The 21,132-nt window shown below is 42.1% G+C and overlaps 1 long non-coding RNA gene across 1 annotated transcript; it reads right to left on the bottom strand.

Moving 5' to 3' along the window:
• Positions 1–245: 245 nt before the first annotated feature.
• Positions 246–20,420, bottom strand: LOC309345205. Its single transcript, XR_014158092.1, has 3 exons — positions 20,393–20,420; positions 727–2,036; positions 246–311 (listed from the first exon to the last, which is right to left on the bottom strand). It is a non-coding gene; the product is annotated as an uncharacterized lncRNA (long non-coding RNA).
• Positions 20,421–21,132: the final 712 nt, after the last annotated feature.

The raw sequence follows: 21,132 nt of genomic DNA, 5'->3' as shown, positions 1-21,132 counted from the left end.
GACTCGTAATCTGGTGAACTGGGTTCGTGACCCCCCTCCTCCACATGCAGCAGCTGGGTGACCTTGGGCTAGTCACACTTCTCTGAAGTCTCTCAGCCTCACTCACCTCACAGAGTGTTTGTTGTGGGGGAGGTAGGGAAAGGAGAATGTTAGCTGCTTTGAGACTCCTTCAGGTAGTGATAAAGCGGGATATCAAATCCAAACTCCTCCTCCTCCTCCTCCTCCTCCTCCTCCTCCTCCTCCTCCTCTTCTTCTATTACTACTGCATGAAATGATGAGCACATCCACATACAGTAGAGATTCCTGCAGTCCTACACACACACACACACACACACACACACACACACACACACACACACACAGTTTCCTTTAGGAGTGACGTTAACTAGTATAGATCCTATCAGAATAAGGGCTAGTCGATTTTATTACTCTCATTGCTTGTATGGAACTTTTATCGGATAGCTGGCTATAATTTAGAAGTAGGAGAGCAGGAAAAAGCAAGTGCCACCCCATATGCCAGTGTTGCTCTCCTCTTCCATTACTTCTGCATAGTTATCAGACTTCTCATGCTGAATTTGGCCTCATAACACTATAGGGCTAACAGCAAAGCTTTTTACATTACAGGCTAAATCTGTGCACAACCACAGAGAAAAGAAGAAACCTTTGGTTTATCGCAAAGGTAGCACCTGAAATGTGATCCCAGCATCCTCCCTTTCACACACATACCTTTGCTGAAGCTCTACAGCTGTTCACACTGTATACTGGCTGCCAGAGTTGACTACCCCATTAATCTCCCTGTAGAGAGTTAGCCAATAAATTGAAAATAATTAGTTGGATAGGCTACACAGCAAGGAATCAGACAGTGAAAGCATGAAGTGAGCATGCTGAAACAAGATGTATTAAGACATGCAACAAAAGGAAGGCAGGGAGGGAATAAGGGTGGAGTGAGAAAGTACATTGTCTGGAATATTGATTGTGTGTGCTTGAATATTAGATGCATACATATGTAAATTGGTTGACAGGGTTTGTTTGAAGAGACACTCCTGACTGACAGTAACAGAAAACCCAATGGAACCCTCAGTCAGTTATGGATCTTTGTATAGCGTCTGACTCCAAATGAAGCTGAAAGAATCTATAAAGATGTGAGCAAGATATGCACAAAACAAATGATGCTATGGAGGACTTAAGTTACATGAGGGTAGATTTGGGTTGAACATTAGGAGGATTTAATTTTAACAAGCATAAATGCATACTGTCTGATTAGTGGTTCCTATTGTATTGCATTTATTTGCTGGGTTATTGCATTTATTGATTGTACATTTGTGTTTGCATTTGCTGTATTTTTATTGTATTTGGATTATGATGATATATTTATAAATGTGAAAGCAAAGTATGGCTGGAAGCACATAGAAATGGACTTGGATGAGGACTTAAGTCCTTTAATGGCTCTTGGATAAATCCATTGGCCTCGGTATGAACAGCAGGTGAAATGCTGATATTTAAGAAGGGAAAGGACCTGGAGGCTTATGACGACCATCGCTTTGCAAAGGTTCCAGAAGGCAGTACCAGACATTCATGGAGGAAAATGATTGTCTGAGCACAGACCAATCTCACCTTCAAATGCTGATGTTGCATCACCTGTTAGGTCCAAAACTGTAGGAAAGCAATAAGAAAATAATAGAGGACAAAAGCTACTTTCATCTGTTCCAAGGACTCTCATAAAACTGATAATCTTCAGACATCAGGTCTGTGAATCGGCATCTTCTCACTATTGTTTCCTTATGCTCTCCCCAAATATGTTTGCTTATCATCTACAATGATCAAAATACCTTGAGGGCAAGGCATGGTGCTTTCTCATGATGCTGTACAGTGTACATTACAGACTCATAGATTCTGTTCTAATAAACCAATCAGTTATCAGGAGGTGTTTGATTCATGTTGCTAGCAGCTTGATCCAAAGCTGACCTGCAGAAAGGCTAGGAAAGGCTGTGCTTTAACCAGGAGGTTCCATCCCAAATAACGTTTGCTCAACAAGTCTGCCAACAGAACAAAAGCAGTGTTTAATTTAGTTTATTTGATTTTATCATTAAATTCTCTCTTTTGCCACTAAAACAAAACAAAACAAATTCCTTCCAGTAGCACCTTAAAGACCAACTAAGTCAGTTCTTGGTATGAGCTTTCGTGTGCATGCACACTTCTTCAGATACAGACCAACACGGCTACCTACACGGCTACCTATCTGTAACTTTTGCCACTAAGACATACAATAAAAATGAAATGAAATATAAAAGCAACAAAAATAGGGCAATAGAACAGGAATCATAGAGTTGGAAGACACCATGAGGGTCATCTAGTCCAACCCCCTGCAGTGCAGGAACCTTTTGCCCAACGGGGACCCACAACCCACAACCCTGAGATTAAGAGTATCATGCTCTACCAGCTGAGCTATCAATAACTCAAAAGGTTGCATTATTAACAAAGACTTCAACAACACATTAAAGCAATTTTTTTCTGACTGAAAGCTAGTCCATTCTTTAAGTGCTTTTAAAGGTAATGGGTAAATGAACCCCTGACCATTAGGTCCAGTCGCGGACAACTCTGGGGTTGCAGCGCTCATCTGGCTTTACTGGCCAAGGGAGCCGGCATACAGCTTCCGGGTCATGTGGCCAGCATGACTAAGCTGCTTCTGGCAAACCAGAGCAGTGCATGGAAACGCCGTTTACCTTCCTGCCGGAGCGGTACCTATTTATCTATTTGCACTTCATGCTTTTGAAGTGCTAGGTTGGCAGGAGCAGGGACTGAGCAACTGGAGCTCACCCCGTTGAAGGGATTCGAACTTCCAACCTTCTGATCGGCAAGCCTTAGGCTCTGTGGTTTAACCCACAGCACCACCCACTTTTAACATCCATCAAAAGATGGGAAGAGAGGGAGCCTAGGGTACCCAGGCTGTGAGTGAGCTGAAGCATGGTGCCACTGTTCAAAGGGCCCTCTCTTGTCCCTGAACACCTGATCTGATGCATGGATGTATGCATGTAGGCAGGACCTCTGAAGCCAATCAGATGCATTTCTGTTACCAAGTACTTTAGTTCCCTCCTCTGCTTGCTGCTACCTGCATAGCTTCCACACGCTACGGGTACTTACATTTTATAAACAGACAGCATGATTACTCATCATATAATTAATGTCACATCTAGCTAGGTCCTTGGTATGTAGGATCAGTGAGTGTAGAATGTAAGTACTTATGATCACATATGCCTTGAAACAGGCATAGGCAAACTCGGCTCTCCAGATGTTTTGGGACTACACCTCCCATCATCCCTGACCACTGGTCCTGTTAGCTAGGGATGGTGGGAGTTGTAGTCCCAAAACATCTGGAGGTAGTCCCAAAACATCTGCCTTGAAACATAGGAGGATGTGGGGGGGACAACAACTGCCCCACCGCCTTCCTTAAATTGCAGTCTCCTTAAAGGATATATAACAATGATGGGAATTAATATAAATCAACTGTCTCAGCAACCTTGACAGGGGAGTCCTGTCTGGGTGACAAAGCAAAGAATGACTCCGACACTCTCCTTGGATTCCCTACAAGTCTAAACAGCTCCAGCAACTTTGGCTCCCTTTTTCTCAAGTGAGCCACTGCACAGTTCTTTAGCTGAAGAACCTACCCTCTGGGGCCGTCTAAGTTCTGCATGTAGAGTCTTGAGAAAAAGAGACAACAAGACTCCCAGACTGGCGGGCAAGGTTCTCTCCGACTTTGCTTCAGATGCTGAATCAGAGTTTCACCTGGAGGGAGGTTAAAGTGGGGTGGTAGGGGGAGGACATAATCATGCTTGTCAGGTGTCTGCAGAAAGACACAACTTCTGTGCTTTCATGCATCTGGAAGGCAACTCTCTTAGCTGCAGTTCATGTCTCCCCAGCTGTGGTTAACGTCACTGTCAGGCCAGGCTTGCTGGTTCTTGTTGCCCGCTTATACCCTAGGAAGAGGAGACTCTTTTGAACAAAACCTGAAAGCATAATGAAGGTCTTCATCCACAAAGGCTGTTAAAGGGGAATAAATTATCCCTCTCTGAAGTCTTTTTAATGTCCTGTCAAAATATTTTTGTTGCTACTAAAATGGCTACTTAACCCTCAGGTATCTCAGTCTTTGTATTTGCAGCAAAAGTGGGTGAGTGGGGGTGAATTAATCAGCACATGAAAATGACTCATGGAAACATAGGAACCTGCCTTGCGCTGAGTCAGTTTGTTGGTCCATCTAGCTCACTATTGCCTCTCTCCCACTGAACTATGATCATTTGTGCAAGCCAAATTCATTCAGTAGGAGAAAGCCTAGTCATGTTTTTGTAGTCCTGAGAATCAGTAGCTCTTTTATCTTGCAACTAGGAAGTCTGCACAGGAAAGGCAACTTCGAGAGATAACAGAATTTGGATGAGGCAAATCATTAACATGTTCTAAGTGAGGATGGTAATGTGGTGTAATAAATACTATTTAGTCCATCAGGATGCCAGGAAACATCTCCCTCAGCATAGCCCAGGAAGGGGTTGGGGATAAGGCAACTGTACCACCTCAAAACTCCGTGTGTGCTCCGTGTGCACACTACATCGTGTTGCATAAGGCCACAACTAATTAATTCAGTCCCATAAAGTAGAACACAATCCAATAATGAACTCCAAGGGACTGCAAACAATTGCATTTTGCATTATAATTCAAAAGGGAAATTTGGTGTGCATGGTTCAGAGCATTGATATTTGGCCTACATTCTTATTGCAAGCTGGATATTACAGCACCAATCCCATCTTTAACTCCAGGAATGTTGGGAGCTCAGCACACAATTTGCATCTTTAGCATGAATCACCATGCATACCCTCCTCCACTCTGAAGTCCCTTTATATCATCACCCACCACTACCTTGTTTCTGTTGCCTCCTACTCCTGACATACCATAGGGTAAAATGACCCAGGCATTTCTTCCTCCTTGTCTCCTTTAGTGTTCTAGATCTTCCCTTGAAGGCTATACTTGGAAACAGGAGTTGAATCAACATCCTAAACCCCAGATTAGGACTTCTTTATTCACTGGCAAGGAAGGCAATAGCATCCCAGGTCCTCTGCCTTCACCAAACAAAGTCACTTCCAGTTTGCCCCAGTTTGCTCCTGGTTAGGCTAGGCCTGCTGGTATTCCAAGGCCAACACCAGGTGCTACCAGTCTCTCACACTCAGCATGATAATGCACTACACAGATTTCCTATTTGTATGTGTTAAAATGCTCTAAGCTCAAATCTCACTGTCATAATAATGAATGAATATCCAAGGCTAGCAAGTTGGTTGTATAATAAAGCAAAAATTACCAGTAAATATGAGTAGTCATATAAGCCGAATAGCTACTAGAGGTCATGATCTAAGGGATACATAGGAGCTGCAGATGAGAGCTGAGTGAAGGGTAGGGACCAAAGTTGGGTGGTGCTGTGGGTTAAACTACTGTTTTGCTTGGGCTTGCTGATCAGAAGGTCGGCAGTTTGAATCCCCACAAGGGGGTGAGCTCCTGTTGCTCGGTCCCAGCTCCTGCCAACCTAGCAGTTCGGAAGTACAGTGCAAGTAGATATATAGGTACTGCTCTGGCAGGAAGGCAAACAGTGTTTCTGTGCGCTACCCTGGTTTTGCCAGAAGTGGCTTAGTCATGCTGTCCACATGACCCGGAAAAACTATCTGTGGAAGCGGACAAACGCTGGCTCCCTGAGCCTTTAAAGCGAGATGAGTGCCACAGCTCCAGAGTCGTTCGCGACTGGACTTAATTGTCAGGGGTCCCTTTACCTTTACCTTTTACACCAGAGGTACTTCCCTTCCCCTAACACCCCATACATCCCTCCTCTCACATTTACCCATAAGGAAACAGCTAAATCCTAAGAATTTTTTTTAAAAGAACTGGAACATTTGCATGATAACAAGTTTGAGTTAATGTGGCCTAATAATGTGGGGGAAGGTGCCTGCAGTGATGTGACAAACCACATGTACTCGCATATCCAGCTGCATTATTAGAGGCCAGGTGACCTTAGTAGCTAGGAGTAACTTTTATGACCTTCAGTCAGTAAGTCAGCTACAGCCATTTTTAGACTATCATAGCCTGATGTCATGGACTGGCTGGGTGCAGAGGGGTGGGGGTGGGGACACCAGCTGGTGAAATTTGTTTAATATGTTCTTTATTATACTATAAAACATTCCAAGACACCTTTTACAAAACTATTTATAAATGAATTAATTAAACCATAACAACGAAGGTACCATTACCACTGGAAAAATAATAGACCACTTTCTTTCCCAAATCACAAACAAATCACATACTCAAAGAGGAGCATGATAAGAGTACAAAAGGAAACTGCTATGTTTGAATGACCTGAAAATTATTTGCTTTATATTGTCATTTGTTCTCCCCACACATTCCATTTTCTCCTGGGCACCAAGGGGAGTTACAAATGTTTAAAGAATATCACACATTTTAAGAGATGTAAAGAATAGATAAATAAGCTTCTCCTGTCTGTAACTCAATTCCCCTTGGCAACATTTACAGGAAAAGCCTGAGTAAATAAGATAGATGGCCACAATGCTTTGAAGATCAGCTAACCAACATTGGCTTTTTCAGATGGCCTAACATGACTAGCAGAGGAAGGCAAGTTCATTTGTTATTCATTCCCTGCTTTTAAATATTTATATCCCATGTTTCTGTCCATCAAGTATCCCCAAATTGACTAATAACAATAGAAACAAAATTATAACAAAAAGACTGTTGTAAGTTATGAACAATAAGGCAACAAAAGGAGTATGTGAGAGCAATACCTTTAGCCGATAAATTCAATGGTCTGCTCAGTTAGTGCTAAACCCACATTCCTGATTGAGCCTTGTTTCCCTAAAGCTGCAACCCCAATCTCATTTACCTCAGAGCAAGCCACACTGAATTCAATAGGACTTCTTTCTGAGTAGGCCAAACCATGACTGCCTTAAGTGAACACTGCTGAAGAGTAGATATGAGCTGAAAATTCTCAGAAGACATTTTTCTCAGAAAATTTCTGAGATTACCCCTGCCTTTCTCTCACCTAGTCTGTCTTATATTTTAACACTTGTTGGATCCATCTGAGGTGATCGCCTGGGTGATGGGCCATGAAGAGAACAAAGGGAGGGGGGCTCTGTCCGAAACAATAAATGGGTGGGGCTCATCCCTCAAGACAGAGATAGTTTGGAAGACAAAGCCAGAGTTAAGAATTGAAAATGGTGGTGATGTGAGGAAAGCAGCAAGCAGAGAGAGCCATGCTGGTTTGAATCCAAGAATGTGGCTATAGGAGAAGCAAGACTCCCATATGCTGTGAAGTCCTCCATTGTAGGCTCAGGTTATATATATACCTCTCTCTCTCTCTCTCTCTCTCTCTCTCTCTCTCTGTGTGTGTGTGTGTGTAAATAAACTACATATCATAAAGACACCACAGTCTCTACTGTTCCTCACAAGCCCTGGGTAAGCAGCTGGAATCTCTGAAATCTTACGCCGCTTGGAGAGTGGGGTGCTATGTAACAATACATAGACCTGGTATTTGGAATACTTTCAGAATATGTGCTAAGAATATAGTTTTAGGGAACAATCCTATACTGCTCCATGGGTCATAGGAAGGGTGTACTAGATGACAGAAGATAGCAAAGTTTCTTGTTCTCCCAACATAATTCCCAGTATAGGGGTGAGTGGGGGCAGAGAATGACTGCACTGTAGCTGGTGAACTTACTTTCTCTCTAGCTGCCTACCCCATCCCCACCCACAACTGTATATCGTGGCCAGCATGAGATCAGCAGGGCCTGGGATTGGGTAGTTATCCCATCTTGCATTCTCCCACTTTCATTGCCTTTCAATTGCTCTGCACATTTTTAATACATATTAAAAAATACTTAGATATTGCAGGTTTTGTTAATTAAAAAACCCAAAGTGGTTTACAACATGCACACAAAATTAAAGCACACACACACAAATTAAATTCACAAACCAGCAGCTAACTGGCTACAGAAATTCTTATTCTTAATTGTCTGCATAAGCCTCGAAGCATAGAAAGTGTTCAGCCAACATTTAACAATTACAGCAGAGGATGCCCAGAGGTCAAGGCTGATGACACTGAAGGTTTGGTTTCATGCCAATGTCAGAGGAGCCTCACCGAACTGGGGGAGCACCAGCACTGCTCCTACAGATGATTTCAGTCAGTGATCAAGCTGGGATATAAGGGTTCAAGTGGTCCTGAAGGATTCAGGTAATCCCCCTGTCCTATGTTGTTCTGGGCCTTGCAAATTAATAAAAGCATCTTGAACCTGGCTTTTAACTTAAATGACAATATTAATCTCCACCCCACACCCCCGCTTCTTGGCAGCAGCATTTAGAATGGGTGTATGTCTGATCGCCGAAGAATTGATGCTTTTGAATTATGGTGCTGGAAGAGGCTCTTGAGAGTCCCATGGACTGCAAGAAGATCAAACCTATCCATTCTTAAGGAAATCAGCTCTGAGTGCTCACTGGAAGGACAGATCATGAAGCTGAGGCTCCAATACTTTGGCCACCTCATGAGAAGAGAAGACTCCCTGGAAAAGACACTGATGTTGGGAAAGATGGAAGGCACAAGGAGAAGGGGACGACAGAGGACGAGATGGTTGGATAGTGTTCTCGAAGCTACAAACATGAGTCTGACCAAACTGTGGGAAGCAGTGGAAGACAGGAGTGCCTGGCGTGCTCTGGTCCATGGGATCACAAAGAGTCGGACACGACTAAACGACTAAACAACAACATGTCTATTGTCAATTGTGTTTTAATTTTTCACTTACATTTTTGAATTATATTACTTCTTGACATAAGAGTTCTTTTGGTATAAGGCAATGAAAACATAAATACATTAATAGTGGTGATAATAATACACCATTCAACGATGAATTGAAATTTCACCATCAATAAGCAATCTATTACCTTAAATAAATTCCCACCACTTTTAGCAGTTTTACAAGTATGATACAATATGGTTTTATATGAGCTGCTGCATTGTTAGAGAAGGGGAGCTTTATGACTGATCGGGAAACCTCAGTGCTCCTTTAATTAAAAACAAAACTGAACGGAGAAGTCTTGTACCAACATGTTGCTGTCAGCACCCTGCTAACTATCCGAAGTGAACTGTGCATATCCCTCCCTCAGCTACAGAGACCCTGGTGCCAAGAAGCACTGCTTACGGTCCTTTTAAAGGCACAAGCAGATTATTTCTAATTTGTATCTCAAATTAGTAGTACCCAGTAGTAATAACATCTACTGTCAAAACTGGAGATTAATGAACAGTGAAACTCCACAAGGAGAAAAGTTTTCATCTGGGGTAGAAATGAAACCAAATAGATTTTCTTCACAGTATGAATTAATGCTTATTTCCCCCTTTTAAATGCCATTAATGGAGCTGCACATCTAGTAAATATTTTGGAAAGTGTTGTTTTTTGTTTTGTTTTTTTGTTCACTAAGCATTTGGACACCTCTCAAGATATGACGACCAGGTTTTGCACAATGGATAAACAAATTAACATTTCTAAGGTAAAATCAATATAAATATAATTTATGCAAATTGATTATTTCAGCAGCAAAGGGGTGTCAAATAATTCCAAATACAGTGGTACCTTGGGTTACAAACGCTTCAGGTTACAGACTCTGCTAACCAGGAAGTAGTACCTCGGGTTAAGAACTTTGCTTCAAGATGAGAACAGAAATCACGTGGCGGTGGCATGGCAAAAGCGGGAGGCCCCATTAGCTAAAGTGGTGCTTCAGGTTAAGAATAGTTTCAGGTAAAGAACGGACCTCCAGAATGAATTAAGTTCTTAACCCGAGGTACCACTGTTAAACTTTTGCTTAATATAACTGAGAAATGGAGGAAGTGTGCATTTTCAAATTGCATTATTTCTGTCTTTCCTTTCTTAATGCCATTAATTCTTTACACTTTCTAATGTATTTTCCTATCCTTCTCTTATTGCAAAGTCCATTTTGGGGAAGAGACATGGGTTCATTGCATTTCATAGCTTTAATTTGCTAAAATGCAATTGAATCTTACCTGCAAGAAAGGGACAATGTGGAAGTGCTCTAGAGTTGTATGTAAACCACATATAGGAACTGTAGTTTGTTAAAGGTGCTAGGAATTATAGTTCAGTGAGGGGTGAAAACTGCTATTTGATGTGTTTTCCCTCAAACCAGCACACACAGAGAGAGAATGACACACAAACACACAGACAGAGCTTCCTAAAACAATCCTAAAACTACTTTTATATAATCTCCCTGGCCTATAGGGAAGAAATAACAAATGTGTTATTCAGCTTGTTCATGTGGGATGGCTTCCCAGTCTCTTACTTCAGTCACACAAAAGGCCAGATTCTCTTTTTCTGCATAGAAATTCTAACAGTACGCACATCAAATCTGACACTGGAATGTGCCTGGAGTTCCTCTATGCCATTAGTTTATTAAAGCATTTTTAAAAATTAAAAGGGGGGAAAGTCTCCTTCTCTTTCTTTCTCAGCTCACAAAACCTTCATTGTTCAGCTCTTGGTGTTTTTCTGGAAGACGTAACAAGCAACCAAACCACAGTAAGTTAACCTAAAGATGCACTGGGTTGCATAATAAACCTTTTTATCCATGTATTATCATCTGGGTGGAGTTCCTCAGTGGTGCTGGAGAAACACAAAAAGCAGAGACAAATTTAACCCAAGTGAGTCTATAGCCAGCTTGAACTGAAGACACCACGGTTCCAATTTGAAAACACAGAAGAGTAAAGGCAGTTTCTCTATGTGTTCCATAATATATGGATGCATGAAAAGAGTGTGTATGTGTGGAAACTCTATGGGAAACTGGAGGACTCTAAGAGCCACCCATTCATGCAGTGTTTGAAACCGTGATCAACTCCCGCCCAGAAACCAATGTCCCCACTGTGGAAGGACGTGTGGATCCAGAATTGGCCTCTACAGTCACTTATAGACTCACTGTTAAAACTGTGTTTATGGAAGACAATCTTCCTCAGCTATGAGTGATCGCCAAAGAAGACATGTATAAGCAAAGTGCTCTCTCCACATGGGAAAACAAGGTTCCTGAGTGCATGTGGAGAGCCCTCTGTGCATATAGCCACGTGCTCTAACTGGCATCAGGCATGTGCATGTGTGTGTTTAATATATATTGAAGCATTGGTTTCAGTGGGTTTTGAGCAGTCATCATAAATAGTAGTAGCAATGTGTTGGAAGAAAGAGTCACATATGCCACACAGCTTGCCTTATGTTCCCTGAATTAGCCTGCTGCCCTCAGGTTTGGTGGAAGATGCTGTCCCATGATCAGTGTTGAAACCAGAGTCATCTGTAGCATAAGGAGGCACCAGCTTGCCTTTTATTTATTTTACTCTTTATTTAGGTATTGAAATGTTGGTCCGCCACCTATCACACAAGAATCTCCAGGTGGCATACAATAGCAATAGACAGTATTACAGCAGAATTACAGTATACAATATATATTAAAATTCAAGTATGATCAGTGGTCCAAATCAATTAAAACTTGCAGTGGCAAGCAATCAGCAGTGGCCAAAATAGCTATTTACCCAGCTCCGGGGTGGGCAGCAGTTGCGGCCTGTTGTGGGCCTCCCCTATTCCTCAAGCAGATGTGATCCCAGGGTATCCCGTTAGAGAGGTCTAAGTAGAAGTCTCTGTCCAGAAGCCAAACAGGAGCAGACAAGCCATAGAGCTTCCAACAGTGGTCAAGGATGGACCATCTCAGTTGACCTGTGTCTCGAAGTGGTCCATATTCCAGACATGACCCTGTTCAAGTTTCAGCTTTCCCTTGGGGGCTGCACTGGTGGAGGAAGGGTTGTGTGGTGGGTGCGGTCTGCCCCGGTGTCATCCCTGGGGGGGGGTTGACATCACTGCACCCCCCGGGACGCTCGCCGCAGGCGGTGCCCCCCTGGCATGCTCGCCCCGCCCCCCAGATGCACACCATGCAGTAGTAGTAAACCTTTTATTGGGGGGCTGATAATGGATATACACCCAGTGCCAGAGTGAAATCCAACCTACATATGTAATCAATAAAGTTATGGCCAATTTTCAATCTCAGAAGGCTGTCTTGTCAAGTTTGTTCCACCCACCACTGTTATTGTCTGGGGAGGGAGACACTGACAGGGGGTCTGCAATGAAGTAAAAGCATACAGCAGAAGTGTAGCAGTGGTAATAAATACCTTACTTCTAGGGCAGGAGGGGGGCATCCAGGGTATAGAGAAGGCCCTCTTCCTGATTGTGATTTGCTTCACACAGCAAAATGTATTTGATCATATGTAAAATTAGATGGTTGGAAATTGAACATCATCATGCCAATCTACAAAAAAGGAGATAAAACCCTCCCCCAAAACTACCACTCTATTAGCCTACTAGATATCCCCTCCAAACTCTATGCTCGCCATCTGCTCACCAAATTAACAGTCTGGCTAAGTGAAAATAACAACTTAGATGACGATGATGATGATGACGATGATGATGATGATGATGATGATGATGATGATAATAATAATAATAATAATAATAATAATAATAATAATAATAATAATAATAAAATTTATACCCTGACCATCTGGCTGAGTTTTCCCAGCCACTCTGGGCGGCTCCCAATAGAGTGTTAAAAACAATCCAGCATTAAATATTAAAAACTTCCCTAAACAGGGCTGCCTTCAGATATCTTTTAAAAATGAGATAGCTGCTTATTTCCTTGACATCTGATGGGCGGGCATTCTACAGGGTGGGTGCCACTACCGAGAAGGCCCTCTGTCTGGTTCCCTGTAACCTCCCTTCTCACAATGAGGGAACCACCAGAAGGCCCTCGGTGCTGGATCTCAGTGTCTGGGCTGGACGCTACAAATGTAATCTGTATGCTGCATATGTAAAATTTATTTGTCACAGTGTTCTTGTTTTCCAAGGAATGGCAGTAGGATTCAGAACAGCATCTAGTATAAAGTACTAGATGCATCACTCTCCATCAGCTATGAATTTCTTGGCACAAGGCAAAGGATTGCCACCTTCTGACTTAAAGAAAGATCTTGCTTGTTGGTGAATGACTCCAGGGCAGGCAGATGTTCTCCAGGTAAGATTATATCAACTCACTTCAGCCACCTGCTTACATGCACATGCATACATGCAATGTACACATGCCACTGAGCTGAGCAGTTCTGGGGCTCTCGTGAATAGCAAGATGATACAGCTGAGCCACCAAAGTGGGAGATGCCATACCTGTGGAGCATCTCCCCGCCCTGGAGCCATTAAGAAAAACAGGAGCCTCTCTGCTTTGGGTGGAAATGATTCTCATACTAAATCCAATGAAAACATGTATCTGACAAACAGCTAATGGTTTTTCTTTTCTTTTGAGCTACAGCCAAAATGAGGTTGGAAATTAACTCCCCTCGCTAAACACACCCACCCACACCCTTCCTTGAACTTTCAAGCAAAAGTGTGTGTGTCTTTGCTTCCCTCATTCAAACCTCCCCTCCCACTATCTCAGGTTGTGGCTGTGTTGCTTGATTTAGTGACTTTGGAAAGCAGCTGGCAAAATATTTAATTCAGTTCCTTAACACTTAATTTGCCAAATCCCTTTGGCTAGGAAGATGGCTAATAGCACATTTTGAATAAATAAAAATAACTAGCATTGATTGTCTCCACTTTTTAAAGAAAAAGAATGAAAGTTTTAACATTTAATACCTTAAAAGTGAGAGTTGTCTATCCTTTTCCTCTAGTGACCACAACATCATCTGATCTTGACTGCCCTCTACCCATCCACAGGCTGGGTTAACAGTTAGAAGTGTCATGAGGCATATTTCCCCCCCCCCATTTCTTTCTCTTTTTTTGAGAAATTACCTAATTTGCAATTCTTGAACCAATATGTGAACCAAAACACATATATCCTCTGCACTTTTCTGAATTTTGCAATGCAGTTCTCTGGCCAACTAACGTGTGCAAAAGTGTATATATCTGGGGAAAGTGTATGTGGAAATGCATACAATGATGAAAACCATACAAAGCTAAATGCCAAAGTGTGACTATTAGGGGTAATTCCCACAAAAATGCTGATGAATTCTCATGAGGATTTTTTTTTTTTCCAATTTCAAAAATTCACAGGTTGTTGTGGAATTGTGAAAAGAACTGAATTTCAGATTGGAAAAACGAGAAATGGAATGAAACAAAAAATGGCATAGAACAAGAATACATTGTGTACCCCCTCTGAGAGAGGTACCCATGAGCATGGGCCTTCTCACTAGTGGCTCCCCAACTGTGGAATGGTCTCCCCTGAGAGATTCCCCCGGTGTCACCATTACCAACTTTTAGGTGTCAAATGAAGATGTTCCTGTTCACCCATGTATTTAGGTCTTAACAGGAGTCACAGGGCCCAATTATAACTCTGCCTTTATCTTTGGTAGGGCAGGAAAGCATTTCTCCTTTTTATGTTATTGCAAAATGAGCACTTTTAGTCAGTGGGTGTTCTTTTTAAATGCATTTTTGTGTTATGTATGCTTTTATCATGGTAAGTTGCTTTTGAGACATTTTAGTAGGAAACAACAAATAATCATAATACATCATCATCTCACCATAGTGGGAAAGGCTGTGGCAAAGTGACCTGTGTGCCTGTTCAGTCTGCTTTCCAAGTGCAAATTGTTGATGGGCAACTTCAAGGCCTCTGCCCTCCCTTCTTAAGAACTGGGAAGCGCTTCGAATCCTCATCTAACAGAATAGGCTAATGTGTATATACCATGATTCTGTACAACAGGGGTTGTCAGTGTGTCACCGAGGCTATCCCTATGCTTACAGAAGCTTTCCCTGGCTGCCACTGCAAAACTGGCTATGGATGTTTTGGATGTGGGGCACAGGTTGCACCTGGGCAAGGTCTACAACTGGGTAAGAGGGGGGAAAACAGGCTGTGTATGAAAAAGTAGCACCTGCTGATGTTAACAGTTCGGGAAGAACCCTATTTGTACTGAATCTGGCAATACAATGCAAGCAGCTCCTTAAGTTAAGCTTAGAGAAATTGCAAGCTGATTGGTCCATTCTTACTTCTGGGGCTTGTAACTTTGAGCCTCTGCTGAAGCTCTAACATCTGTAACCATGCAATTAAGTGAGATTATCCCATTTTCCCCCTATTTATTTATTGAAAGAAAGCAATTTTCTAAATCCCCACGGGGCCCAGCAAAACTTGAAAATGTGAACCCTTCAGGCTCAGAAAAAAGCAAACACGTGAACACACACACTGGTGTATGATATTAAGACTCAGTCAAAACTTTCTTGCTTTTTCAAACCATGTGTTCTGATCTTTGTTGGGCTGACAAAATTTAACATTCTTCCTTATGTACATAACAAAAAGGGGGGCATCTGCATTGGTATGGCATGTATGGATACGGTTATGGTTATCATTTAATTGCCAGTAATAAGCTTATGCCTCTAACATTGCTGCCTATCACTCCCCTCTCTAAAAGCAAAATTGATTTTGTGGCCTGGTCTTTGGAAACACTGAAATCTTAAGCTGCAAACTTCTAGGTTTGTCCGGATAAGAAAATCCCATTCCCAGTGACCAGCCTAGGAGAGAAACCTCCCCAAGACAAAGTTCTTATACTCTGGCGCCTTTTACTCACAGTCTATTAAATTAAAGACTTTATGTGCTCTTTCACATCCTCGAGGGGCTTTGCGCTTCAGCAAAGGGCTGTTTTGCAGCCAGGAGCAACTAGTCACAATTTTTTATTAACACTGAAGCTCCTCGCTGCTTGCTGCAGATTAACACCAAGACTAGAATCCCTTCAAGAATTGCCAAGAAAGCAGAATCTTACAATGCTACCAAAACCACCTTAAAAAAAAAAGAAAAAAAGAGCAGAGGGCACTCAGGAGGATATTATTGTTAGTTAGTAATTGACTCAAGCACACCTATTTTATAGAGTGGCTGTTTGGAAGAGTTTGAACTGCCTTCTTCCAAGTCTTCATTCTTGGCTGCTGAAATATGTTGCACCAATCAAACAAAAGCTGTCATCTTCTGAAGGCTGTTATGCCCCGGAGTACCTTAGGAAACTTGAGAATAAGGAACATTGGGACTGGGCAATTAAAAAGCAAGATTCCTATGATAAGCAGTCTTGCAATGCCATTTATACCTCTGCTTTCACCCTAGTTGCACTGGTCCAAGATAAAACAAAGCATTCATAGGCAGCACCACTGAACGAATGCTACAATGGATGGAAGGAATAGTCGCTCAGAATTCTAGAAACTGGAGTCACCCAATGTAGCTGCAAATTGAAAGATTCAGTATTTCTTCACACGGTGCACAGTTAAACTACGGATTTTGCTCCCATAAATTGTAGTGATGGCCAACAACTTGGATGGTATTAAAAGAGGATGAGACAAATTAATGGGTGACTAGACTATCAATGGCTATTAGGCTACATCCACACCACAGTTTGTTCCATTTTCCTGATGTTTTGACATTATATTTGAGCTTTCACACGTCATAAAAGCCACTTCTGGAAATATTGCCAAATGTAGCTCAAGTTTAGTGCTCATTTATGTGTTATTTGCTTCCAGAAGAAAAAAGAACACAGCAGAGATCTATTGATGGAAAGAGCAGTATGACAAAGGGAATTTATATATATATATATGGGGATCATAGCTGTCAACTTTTCCCTTTTCTTGCGAGGAATCCTATTCGGGATAAGGGAGTTTCCCTTTAAAAAAGGGAAATGTTGACAGCTATGATGGGGATCTGTTGGGAATGTTCTACCTCTGGCTTTCCTGCATTCAGATGGTGGTTGGATTAGATGGTCACCAAATTTTCTTCTAAGTCTGTGGTTTATTTCTGTATGCCTTTCAATTTCTTAGCTGCCCTTCATCAGCTAGGATCCCAGGTTGGCATACAACAGCTAAAGCAATGAATACAGTAGAGTCACAGAAGGTTATAGTCAAATAAGTTTTACACAGAATAGACCTTCTGAAATTAATGGACTCGGTTAGTCATGCTCATTAATTTCAGTTGGTCTATTCTGAGTAGGGCTAGCATTGGATACAGCCTAGGCATGAAAACAATAAAAGCCTAATGTTGCAACAGCTTAATTGCAACCCTAAACCATATAAAGTGCATCTTGTGGCTTGAAGGGAGGACATTCCATGAGTGGGGTGCCACAACCAAGAAGGCTGTGCACCGTGTGACCTGACAATGGGCTTTGCTTCTATGACAACACTTCTATGACATCTGACAATAGGCTTCCCCCTGCCTAGCTCTGCCTCCCTCACTCTCCAGAACACACTCTCTCTTCTCTTTATCTACCTTCCCAGTGGTGAAAGAAGTAAAAGCAAACACGGCATATGGGAAGAGGAGAGGAGAAGAGGGAGGGTGGGCTTTCCTTCTTTCTATGTCTGTCATTTGTGCTGGCACAGTGATTGGCAGCTGCTGTGTCTCAAAAGACTAGGGACCATGTTTGTCTCCTGAAGGATGCTGCATCTGAAATGGTCTTTGTGCTTTGTGACTGCTTGTTAAGATATTCAAGCACGCCAACACAAACACCAAGCCCTCTGCTTCTTGCCCCAGTCCTGCCCCAGTCCTGCCAATAACCCAATATACACACCATCACGCCAGTGTCTTGCAAACTGACAGCAGCAGTCAAACTGAGCTGCTTCAGCTCTTGTCCATCTCCACATTCACAGCCATTTTCATTGTCTCTGTATATGAATCACAGCTCATTCACTCCGCTTAGCCAAATGATGCTCTGGATGGGATGTCTTAGCTCATAGCATATGGCCTGAGAAAAGAACGTTCTCCTAGGAGTACTAGATACTTCAATAAAAATCCTCAAGAAGTCATTTATCAGAAGACTCTGGAGCCCTTTCAGGCTTTGCAGTCAGCAATAGATCCCCCTTCGTTCCCTGCACAACTTTGCCAACCTAACTGCCGTCTCCAGCTGAACTGAACATCTGCTAACAAAATGGCAAATTACTAATGACGTGCCATTGATCATTGCTATTGCAAGCTAAGGGGAGTCAATTCAGATAACGTAGCACAAGAAATAACCAATTCCCACCTTCCAGAATTCCGAAACCCAAGCTATCTGAAGGCGTAAAATCTTCTCTAATGATGATTTGTCCACATTTATTTATAGACTGACTTGTTCTAAGACTAGAGAGAGATCGTGGTTGTTATAGCAATGATTCATAAATAAAAATGGATTTCTGTTCCTGAAGAGCTCAAAGATTAAATTATATGTGAGAGAACAAGGACCATGAAAAGAATAAAAGGGTAAGGAGCACTGCTAAGATTCTTATTGTTTTTGATCCCCTATCCCACCCTACTTTGAACACTGGCAATGGAGGCTGCACATTTGACAACAACAGAACTGTGTAATATGCATGTGATAGAGCCCCTTGCATGATTACAACACAGGTCTAATAGAATACATTTTAACTTTATGAAAAGCACATTTGACACTTAATTAATCTTCATCATGAATGCCAAGGAGTCATCTATTCCTCTATTTCTCAACTTCAGAGACAGTACTTAGCAACGCATATGGTGTTGAATATCAAGTAACAATTGTTGCATCAAAAGTTGTAATCATATTCAAGGGGTTGGACTTAATGCCTGTGCTTTTGTTTGGCCTCTGGGCTTGTCTACATGGGAAAAATCTGATCTACTTAATCCATATGCACCAGGGATATCAAAGTAGCTATTATTATCTGGCATACGGGAGCACAATTTTTTCCCATATCAGGATTTGCCTGTCCATATCAGGAAACACTCGTGATTTATTTTTTATATACCCTCCAAGACTTTGCTTCCTTTCCAACAAGCAATCCCCTGACACCTACCCATGGCCACTCTGGATACAGCTAACATGCTAAGATGTCCTATATTTTAGCAGAGAGAGAAAAATCCAGCTTGCTTGTCCATAAGATCAAAGTCCACACAGAAACCTGGCTGAGATGAAAAGAACAGTTTATATCTCTACTGCTGATTGCAGTCAGCTGATTTCAGTAGGCATCCAGGTTTGGACTACAATATTGAGATTCTTTTGACAGCCATATATGCAGGGCTTTGTTCCAGCTGGAACTCACTGGAACTCAATTCTGGCACCTCTAAGGTAGGCGCCGTTGCCATTATAAGAGAACAAAGGTGTTCATGATGAGTTCCAGCACTCTTTTTCTAGAAAAATAGCATTGCATGTCTGTGATATAATAAATGAATAAACTAATTTGCTTTTCAATGGATCAACCATGATGGGATAGGATTGAATGCATTCTGGACAAGAAACCAAAATACTGCATGAAAGAGAAACTCGCCAAGGAAATATATTCTCCATTCGTGACATCAATGTCCACAAACCGTATTTGCAAAATTCATTCAGGTAAAACTTGGGTTCAAATTGACAGCATGTCATCACATTGATTATGGCCAGAGAGAGCAAGGAAGTGAGGAGGTGTGAGATAAGAATGTTGTACAGCTAAGAAAGGAGTCTAAGTCACAGAAAGAGGAAAGAACATGTGTAGGACAATTCAGAAGCTCAAATCATATGTCTCTGTGATTCATACTTTAGGTCACATTTTGTTATACCTGAATTCACCTGCATTATGATGTTCGTCCACATCAACATATTCAGTGAACCAGCCATGTAGTGGTGTGCCGCCATATAGAGGGATGAATTAAGGCCACCCCCACCCCCCAAAAAAAAATAATTCAGGGATTTTACTTCATCCTTGGATGAATTCTTTGATTGCATCACCAAATTAGTGACTGGAGAGAGGCTGGAGAATCATTATTACCGTGTGAGATTGCCCCCAGTATTATTTAGGGATAACAAATGCAAACAAATGAAAGAGTTAACCTAATCCAAATGTATTCCTTCAACATTTGCACGGTGCAATCAGCAGACACTTTGCCTGCCTTGTTGATTGACATATATGAGAAACTATGCCACACAGTGAATTTTACTGCTCCCACTCTGTAAGGTCATACCATAGTGTTTTTAGAGAAGCATGACACTCTACCTTTGGGGCAATGAGTTAAATAAGACACATTTTTTGCCTCTCCCAGCCCTCTTTGCTCTCATGACTCTGAATTTGCTTATAGGATGGTTGCCCAGCCTGTGTGACATGTCCCTTTGCAGGCGCAGCATCAATAAGACTTGTTTGTGACAGTTCTGCTCAGCAGCATCTGGGGAGCAAGTGGCATGCAGAAGTGCAGCCACTAAACTAGCAGAATTTCACCATCGATCTGGTGAAGCACTTGAGAGAATGGGAGTAACAGGGCAATAAAGCTTGCAATATATCTTCAAGCTTGGCTTTTGGCCTGTATAGATCAGAGCTGCATTAAGAACATTACAGCCTACCTGAATCTGATGTGAACAGACTTGGCTGGAAGAAAGAGAGGACCTGTTAATAATGAAAGAAATGTACACACACACACTGCATACAACAAAATAAAATAAAAATCCTACAATAAAAAGCCACCAATACAATACAATGCATCTCAGATTCTAGCCTGATCTGAACTATTTTCTTTAAACTTTCTGTAAAGGCTCCCCCAGATTACCTTTTTATTGAGCTTTCATCCAGCTTTCATTGCACAATGCTTTTGCAGAGGTTAGATTATTTCTGGTCTTTATTGAACATTCATTCTGATTGGCTTGCAGGGAAGTTATGCAACAATGGGCATTCATTCTCCTTCTATCTTCATTTAATCACGACGTATCTTCCCATTAAGTCTGCTCACCTTTTCGGGTGGGTGGTGTTGCGGCCAGGCATTGGGGCCCCTGCAGTGATCCAGCAGGGGGCGGAGATTAACACTCCCCTCATCACTGTCCAGGCCACGATGCTGGTGCAGGTTGCCCTGTTGTCCAATCAGCGGCGGCAGGAGGCATGGCCACGAGAAAATAAACTGAGGTGTGGCCAGGAGACCTCTTCTTGTGCCCTTTCACTAGATCTCACTACCCACCCATCCTCTTTCTATGTTTTTCTATGGCATGACCTTGCTATGGACAAATGTCAGCCACCATATTGTTGGGGCCAGGTAGGATTTTTTCCCACTGGGCAAATTGGCACCAGCCATTTGGTTTCTGCCTGCCTTGTA

This window comes from Podarcis erhardii, assembly GCF_964252035.2.
Source record: "Podarcis erhardii genome assembly, chromosome: 6".
Classification (NCBI taxonomy): domain Eukaryota; kingdom Metazoa; phylum Chordata; class Lepidosauria; order Squamata; family Lacertidae; genus Podarcis; species Podarcis erhardii.
This window is presented reverse-complemented; position numbering and strand designations above follow the sequence as displayed.